A 9,103-nucleotide genomic window follows, 5' to 3' on the forward strand; every position below is an offset into this window, starting at 1 on the left:
CCTGAATTCCAGGGCTTTGTAAAGTGGGGAAGCAGAGGGGCAGCTCCGATCCCTGTGAGCAGGGACAGGACCCAGGGAACGGCTGGAGCTGTGTCAGGGCAGGGTTAGGCTGGATTTCGGGAAAAGGTTCTTCCCCCAGAGGGTGGTTGGGCACTGCCCAGGCTCCCCAGGGCAGTGGGCACAGCACCAAGGCTGCCAGAGCTCCAGGAGGGTCTGGACAACTCTCTGAGGGCCAGGGTGGGATTGTTGGGGTGTCTGTGCAGGGCCAGGAGCTGGACTGGATGATCCTTGTGGATCCCACCAAAAGTATTCCATGATTTTTTCATTCCATGATTTTATCATTCCATGACTTCCTGCAACATGTGGCTTCAGCTGATGAGTGTGAGGAGGGAATGAGGGTCCTTCCAAAGTGCCTGGATTTCCCTCCACCCTCACCCTCCACGTTCATGTGGAGTGAGCACAGTTGGCCCAGGGCCTGTTTTGCACTGCTGGGTGTCTTTGGACATTACTTGGAAAATACAGCTTCAATCAGCAACCAATAAAAAGGGGGGTTAAATCTTAAATGACAGACAGTCCTGGAATATCATGGGCATAAAGTGAACTGAAATCCAGGAAGCTTTAATGACATGAGAAAGGTTTTATTAACACCTTAGTGAGGAGCCTGCAAGGACATTTCTGCCAATATCTGCACAAGGGGGGGAAATACCAGGAGAGGATTAATTGTACTGTGTCACCTCCTGTCCTTGAAAGCAGGAGCAATGTCATTAAAGGAGAATTTAAGGGCAGTGTGTTCACATTGGAGGAATAAGATGACAAAGCAGGAGATCTGCAAAGTTCTCAGCCTTTTTCCTGCCAAGAGGCAGCTCCATCCTCTGGGTCTCATGGTCACATGGAGGAGCAGCACAGCTCCATCTCACTCTGAGCTTGGAACCTGCCAGGAGAAGCCTGGTCACCCCTGCACCAGCTTGCCTCTCCTTTCTGACATCAGCTGCAACAACTCAGTGAGAAAACAGTTGTTTCCAACACAAGGGATCCCAGAGTTGGGAATTATCCATAATTATGCTGGCAATCCATCCAACTATCCATCTCTCTGCTCAGTGAAAACCCTCCTGCAGAGCTGCCCCCAGCCCTGGGCTCCAACATCAGGAGGATGTGGAGCTGTTGGAGCAAATCCAGAGGAGGCCACGGAGATGCTCCAGGGGCTGGAGCCCCTCTGGAGCCAGGCTGGGAGAGCTGGGGGTGCTCACCTGGAGAAGAGAAGGCTCCAGGGAGAGCTGAGAGCCCCTTCCAGTGCCTAAAGGGGCTCCAGGAGAGCTGGGGGGGGCCCTGGTTTCACACTCAGCAGAGCTCAGCAAGTCCAATGGTGTCATTGGAATGACTTCCATGGGAAGTCTCCCTATCCCGAGGATTGGTGTCAAACCAATGCTTTGAAGTCAGTGGCCTTGTTTAATTAGCTGGTAAAAAATCATAGGGAGAGGTTGTAGATCCTACAGAAAGCACAGCACAGCCTCCACCTGTGTCATGGCTCAGTCTGGCAGGACATTTTCACCCTCTTTGTCCACCAAACTCACCTCGCAGAGTTACATGTCAGGGCCACCCCATTTTCTTCCACAGAGTAACAAAAATCCTTGTAAGTGTTTTTTAACTGTAATTCTCACCGGCAGATCCCAGTGCACTTTGCCAAGACAATTATCATCATTTCAAAAGGATAAAAGCAACAAGGATTAATGGTCAGTCACCCATCCAGCAGAAGGGTGAATAAAACCAGGTATCAGCAAGTGCAGTGCTCCATCATCAGACTGACACACCCTGCAAACACACGTGCAAAACCAGGATATCAGAGGAGAAAAGAGCTGGGAAATGGCCTTTCTAAACAAAACAGAGCCAAGAAATCTTTGGTTATGTTAAAAAGAAATAAAATTAAGAAAAGGGGAAACGTTTAAAACTCAGAGCATCTCAAAAGGCAATTTCCTTCTGCTGCTCTTGAAAGAGCCCCACTCGTCCTTTCACAGCTGATGGATCCCATCAGGATCAGAGCTCGGAACTGGCAGCAGGAGCTGCATCTCAGCAGGTACCAGATGCTACAAATCACAGCCCAGTGAGGCCAAGGGATGAAGGCAAGGAAAACACAGACCCAGAGAACTCCTCGGGCAGAAGGGACTGGCTGAGTGAATCAACTGCTGCAGCAGAAGGATCAGACACAAAGTTCCTTCTGAGATGGCCCTGCCCATGTAATTGAAAAAGCAATTTTGTTGTTTGGACCTCCTGGTATTCAGACCCCACATGTAATCCAATCTGCCTTAAGCAGAAGCATTTTGTGATGTGATTTAAGGAGGAAAAGTTTGATACAAACAGTCTAATTTAATTTCAGATTTGTGCTATTGGCAAAGGCCAATACACGTTACATCCCATCACCCCACGTGTTTGAATTTGACAGTTCCCAGCTCCTTTTTGTCAGTCACCCAGGGATTAATTCCATTTCTGTCCCATCTCCAAGTCCAATGTCATTAGAAGCAGGTGCTGAGCCTGACACTTTGGTTTCCTCTCCTCATCCTCCTCACACATAAAACCAACCAGGAGAACCTCAAAGCACAACTTCCTCCTCTTTGACCAAGCAGATGTGAAATGCTCAGCAGGCATAAATAAATATGCTTCAGAAAGCCTTTTCCTCACAAATTCTCTATTGGGATATCCAGAGGGAGCTGGTCACCTGCTTCAAAGGCAACCACAGCATCAGGAAAGGCCCAGTTGCCCCAAACACATGGTTTTGGCAAGGCAAGGTGTTCTCGGGCCATAAGTGTTTGCAAATATTGTGTTTAGCAGAAAAGACACATTCTGGATTTTGGGTTTAGACAGACATAAATTAAGGAGCCACTTAAGGATCCCTGCAGTTTTAGTTGGGGAAAAAAAGGAGAGTTGCTTCATGAAGAGCATCAAAAAAGGCCTAATTGGCCCTAAACATGTGGTTCAGCCTTACATGGCAAGGGAAGGTGTTCCCAGGCCATAATGGCTAAAATATTGTTTGCAAATATTGTGTTTAGCAGAAAAGACACATTCTGGGTTTTGGTTTTAGACAGACATAAATTAAGGAGCCAGTTAAGGATCCCTGCAGCATTAGCTGGAGAAGAAAGGAGTTGTTTCATAAGGGCATCAAAAAAGGCCTAATTGGCCCAAAGACATGGTTTAGTTTTGCATAGCAAGGGAAGACATTCTCAGAACATAATGGCTAAAAAACTGTTTTCAAATATTGTGTTTATCAGAAAATACTCATTCTGGCTTTTAGTTTTAGACAGACATAAATTAGGGAGCCAATCAGGAATACCTGAGTTTTAGTTGGAGAAAAAGAGGAGAGTTGCTTCATGAAGGGCATCAAAAAAGACCTAATTGGCCCAAAAACATGGTTCAGTCTTGCATAGCAAGGGAAAGCATTCCCAGGCCATAACGGGTAAAAAACTGTTTTCAAATAGTGTGTTTATCAGAAAAGGCACGTTGTGGATTTTGGTTTTAGACTGACATAAATTAGGGAGCCACTTAAGGATCCCTGCAGTTTTATTTGGGGAAAAAAAGGAGAGTTGCTTCATGAAGGGAATCAAAAAAGACCTAATTGGCCCAAAAACATGGTTTAATCTTGTGTAACAAGGGAAGACATTCCCAGGCCATAATGGCTAAAAAACTGTTTTCAAATATTGTGTTCATCAGAAAAGAGACACTCTGGATGACAATCATGGGTGGCTGCATGAAAAATATACTTTTATAGGGAGCTGCAGCTTATTTAACCCAAGGTCCCTGTTTCAGTGAGCAGTGTCCATGTGCAGCATGGGAGAATTCCTATTTGGCACTGGAATCCTTTCCATCCAGAGAAGGAAAATCTCTGATCGAATTTGGGGATAATTACAGGGCATAAAGTATGTCCTGTTATCCATCACAGCACAAGAATTCAAAGAATTTCTCATCAGCTCTTTCAGGCAGACCAAAGAAATCCCAAGCCTCTCTCTGAAGCTCCTAAAGCTCTTTTTCCAAAGCAGTTGTAGTGATGTGGAATATCAAGCAGGGAAAGCTAATCAGAACAATTCAAAACAGAAAAGTTAAAAGAAAAGACCAAGGGAAAAATAAATCAATGCAAGACCCAGAGGCTTTTACCAACCGTTCTTTAAGTAAAATTAATTTGTAATGTAATTAAACTTTTCCCCAGAGGGACAGGTATAATTGAATTAGAGGTGCCTGGGTAGAGTTTCAGGATTTAGAGGATCCTCCCAGACTTTACCACGCTCCTCTCCTGCTGCTGCCCTTCACAAAAAGCCTCCTCAGTTCATTTCTAAGCACCTTCCACGGAACAACACAATTAGAATTTATTCCTCTCTTGCTCTCCACCAGACCAGCCAAGTCCTGCTCCTCTGCAGTGAAGTTTTCTCCTCATGGATTAACTTTAAAGCCATTTTTAAACTCTGTCACTCTTACAGCGAAAGGATTTTGCTGAGTATTTCTGGGAGCTGTTTAAAATCCCCTTGTTCTGCTGATATCTGATGATCTGAGCACAAATCTCAGGCAGAACAGGGTTTCCAAGAACTCCTTGAGGGCTAAACCCCAGCTGGGCTCCCTCAAAATGTGTGTGTGATGCAGAGTTATTCCAGCAGGAGAGAGAGGAGCCAACTCCAGCATTGCAGTAACAAAACAACCAGCCCAGTCCCACACATCTGAAGGCATAAAACATTCCCTGAATTCAATATTAAAGGTGAGATGAACAGGAAAGGTGATGCTACAAAAACTTCCCCTCAGGAAATGGGATAGAAAGCTGTAGGTCATCACTGATACAAAGACAGGCTTGAATGCAGAACCTCAGCTCGTCATCCTGAAATTTGGGAGGGTTTGGAGGCACAGGACACTTGTAATTTAAGAGGTTTGACTTAGAGGCCATTTCAGCAGACAATTCTGAAAAGTTCTTAGTTCTAGAATTACATTACAATAGGTTTCTTCCCCCAGTTTCCATTACATTATGGATAAGGCAGACCAGGGACAATCCTCTCCAGAATGAACCCACAGTGTCTCTGCTTCATCTTGGAGAAAACTTATCTTAAAAAACAAAACCCAAACCAAACAAGCAAAAAAAAAAAAAAAACCAAAAAAAAAAACCAAAACAAACAAAAAACCCAACAACAACAACAACAACAAAACACAGCAAACAAAAATTATCTGGTGTGCGTTAGAATTTCCAGGGGGGCCATTCATGGGGAGATTTAAATAAGATATTAAGAAAAGACTGTTTAATCAGAGGGTGGTGAGGTCCTGGCACAGGTTGCCCAGAGAAGCTGTGGCTGCCACATCCCTGGAAGTGTCCAAGGCCAGGTTGGAGCATCCTGGGCTAGAGGAAGGTGTCCCAGCCCATGGCAGTGGAACTGGATGATCTTTAAGTTCCTTTCCAACTCAAACCATTCTTTCATCTCTGGCCTTTATTCTCTCTGTCACAGTGACTAATCCTGTACCACCCTATTTAAAGACCTATTTAATACTTAAACCTGTACAAGAACATCCACAAACCCTCTGATTCCTTGGATATTGTGGTTTTGTCTGTGACCCCCCTCTGTGCTGCCCCTCCCCAGTTCCGGTGGTGGTTCCATCACTGTTTATCTGCAGCCACTGATATTTCTATTAGTGAATTTAAGGGATTGATTTGGGTGTTTCCTTATTGGCAAAGGACACTCAGGTCTTGCAAGGAAATCATCCCTCAGTGGTGCAAAGACAAGCCACAGGAAGCACCTCTGGCTGGGGGGATGCTGAGGATTTAACTCCCGAGAAATCCCAAGTTTCTTTGGGGATTTTCTGACTCTTCCACTAAATAAAAGGCCGTGGGATCCCTCACTTTCAGCTCAGTGATGTTCCAACACCAAGAAATTAAAGTTTGCTGCCCAAGTGTTTCTGGAACTAATTGACATTGCAGGGCTCCCAAAAAAGGCATCCACCCCAATCCCTGATTCCAGGCACGACACCATTTCAACCTTCCCTGTTTTTGTAGCTCGGAAGCCTCATTTGTGGCCTCTGGCCCAGATAAGTTTCCCACCTGGAGGTGCCTCTTTAATTCTAATGGACAGAAAGCTCCTTTCCAGCTCTCCCAGGAACATGGAGTAGAATTTGCTGGCTCATGGATCTCTTTGTGTTCTCTTAGAAAAGTCACTGCATGAGGTGCTCCCAAAACTGAGTCCTGGAAATCTGAAGCCTTCTTTTTTGGAGTTGAAAGACTTCAAGTGTATGTGTGGTTTTTTCTAGACATTTAGGCCTAATTCAAGAGGAAATCCTAATCCTCACATTTCTAATTACTCTGCCAATCTGGCTTATTAATTCCTCTGTTAAATTTAGGTAATGAATAAGCAAGACTGACTTCTCTGTATAGTCTGTCTCTCTTTTCAGTTTAAATCTTGCCAAAAAAAAAAAAAAAGCCAAACCCAGACTTGAAAGAAGTTCCTGTCCTTCTTATGCATCTCTCATTATAGCTCCATTTACCTGATGATATTAAATATTTCAACAAATATTAATAAGGACATTTTTGATGTCAGAGCAGTTGGTATTCTTGACCTTTTAGGTCTATTACAAAAAAAACTTCAAAAGTTTGCTTCCTTGTAATAAGGTAAGACCCAAGGATCTGAGGCAGGAAATATTTAAGTCTCTAATTTAGACAGAAATCAAGGAAAATTAGGCAGATAAGTATCTTTAAAGATCTAAGCTGAAATGATTAGACTGTTTGAAATATTTGGGGGGGTTTTCCTAGTCTTCTGTTCTCTTGTTTCAGAAGTTTTACTTCACAAATTCTGATCTGGTCCCATCTCAATATCAAGTGTTGAACAAAAGGATTTGTTCCTGGCCGTTTTACAGAGGCAGAAGTGGCCAAACAAATGGCTCTGACTTCCAGAAATAAACTCCCATCCCTTCCCTTCAGAAGGGAAAATTCTCAGTGTTTCACTTTCAGGGTCACCACGTTCTCTCCTGAGGAATTTCTACAAGTTTGCCCGTGAATTTTTAGGTTTTAATTTTCGGGTTTAAATTTTCTAGGAATCCTACCCTACAACCTTCATCAAAATACACAAAAATCGCCATCCCCCACCTTCCATATTTATTTAAATCAGGTTTTGTGAGCCAGGCTGTGACCCCAGGGGAGCACTGGGAGGTGTAAAGGCTGTGATGGCAGAAAGCCTCCATTTATTATTCATCACGAGAAAAAGCGAGATGCAATTTTCAAAACACAAAAATCACCTTTCAAAAGAACTTCTAAACTACCTGAGCCAAACTGGCAGGTGACCACAGGTGAAAATAAAAGCTGTGGCACAAATATAATATAATTTTCTCTCTGGTGTCATTTCCATCACTTATTTTCACAGAGGGCACCCTGACATCCCTCCCACCAATCACACCCCATCGGTGAGGAGGGCACACAACAAAAAAGAATCTTCCATAAAGCTGTAACCTTTTAAAGACCATGCCAGTCATCACTGAACAGTGGGGAATTAGTGTGGGGTTCCATGAGCACAGACAGAGGCGTAGTTCTGTCCCAGGGACACCAGAGCTGGCAGAGCTTTGTGTTCCCAACAGGAACCACCCCCGGGGGCAGATCAAAGTGGCAGCAATTTGCAGTTCTCTGGGCAGACAGAGGTTGGGCAGAGCAACCTGCCTTTCCCCAGGGGAAAAAAACCCTCCCCCTCCTTTCTGTCTGACACAGAACAAATCCTTCTTCCTGCAGGATTTACTTCTGGTTGAGTCTGAAGTTTGAAATAACCTTTGGGATATCGTTCCTGTCTCAAACCAACACCCTGCCCTGGGGGATTTCTTCTGAATTGTGTGATTGAATGACTGGAAATATGATTTGAGAAAGAATTGGGATTGTTCAGTCTGGAGAAGAGAAACTTTGGAGTGACATATTTGAGGCTTTCCAGGATCTGAAGGGAGCCTAAAGAAAGATGGAGAGAGACAATTTGCAAGGGCCTGGAGTGACAGGACAAGGGGGAATGGCTTCCCACTACCAGAGGGCAGGGATGGATGGGATATTGGGAAGGAGTTCTTCCCTGGGAGGGTGATGGGGCCCTGAGAAGTTGTGGCTGCCTCTGGATCCCTGGAAGTGTCCAAGGCCAGGCTGGACGGGGCTTGGAGCAACCTGGGCTAGTGGAAGGTGTCCCTGCCCATGGGTTGGAATGAGACGATCTTTAAGATCCCTTCCAACCCAAACCATTCCATGATTCTGTGACTTATGAGTTACTAGAACCACTGACTAAAGCATTTCTAAGCCTGTGCTGAGGTGACCCTCGGGAAGCTGAACCCCAGAGCTCCTGGGGGGTGCGCAAGCACCAAAACTGTGGATTTCCTCAGGGGAAAGATGGAGTTTCCAGTACTCACAGAGAGCAGTGGTGAGCTTCTCCGGCTGGTCATAGTGCACCATGGCCACACAGAGGGTGTTGAGGGCCACCACACACAGGACAATCCAGTAGAAGCTCTGAGCCTTCACCATGCGCCGGATGAAGAACCGGAACATCTTCTCTTTCCTCCTGAAGTAGGACGAGCTCTCGTTCTTCCCGCTCTTCAAACTGGCGCGGGCAAAAGGAGACCCTGGGACAGAGAGAAGAGTCACCACACCCCACCCTGGCAGGCAAAAGGCTGGAGGGCATCTCCTGTGCACACAGAGCCTCTGCCAAGCACCGGGAACACGGCTGAGCAGAAAGCTGGGCACGCTGGCCATGGGCTGAGCGAGGGCATCTGGCTTGGGATGGTGCCATGAGGGATGAAGGCTGGGGTTTTAAAACTCCAGGAGTCAATGAATCAGTGCCCAGCTCTGCCATCTAAAGAAACTGGGCTTCCAAACCTTTGGAACAATCCCGATTGCCCCAGTTAAACTCATCACTTGGGCTGGAAGGACAGGAAGCACCAGGCCCGGTGGTGGTTCTGCCCGTGGTGTGGAGCACATCCTCATGGAGCTGGGAGCTGGCAGCAGGAAAGCTGGTCCCTCTTTCCCCTGCTCCAAGGACCAGCCCTTACTGCTGAATGGAATGAAGTCTCCTTATTTCATTCTCCAACTGCTTGTATTTCCTGAGCATAGGCCTCAATCTGCCTCCCTTCATCAGATTTT

General features: G+C 45.7%; 1 protein-coding gene across 7 annotated transcripts in view; it reads right to left on the bottom strand.

Moving 5' to 3' along the window:
• The window catches only part of CACNA1B (calcium voltage-gated channel subunit alpha1 B), a 125,984-nt gene extending 117,303 nt beyond the window's left edge, over positions 1 to 8,681 (bottom strand). For all 7 annotated transcript variants that reach the window (XM_027650162.1, XM_027650161.1, XM_027650160.1 and 4 more), the window contains exon 1: positions 8,677 to 8,681. The gene's annotated coding sequence lies outside the window, so the exon portion shown is untranslated. The remainder of the gene's footprint in view (positions 1 to 8,676) is intronic.
• Positions 8,682 to 9,103: the final 422 nt, after the last annotated feature.

The sequence above is a fragment of the Corapipo altera genome, unplaced genomic scaffold (assembly GCF_003945725.1).
Source record: "Corapipo altera isolate COAL_440 unplaced genomic scaffold, ASM394572v1 268, whole genome shotgun sequence".
Classification (NCBI taxonomy): Eukaryota; Metazoa; Chordata; class Aves; order Passeriformes; family Pipridae; genus Corapipo; species Corapipo altera.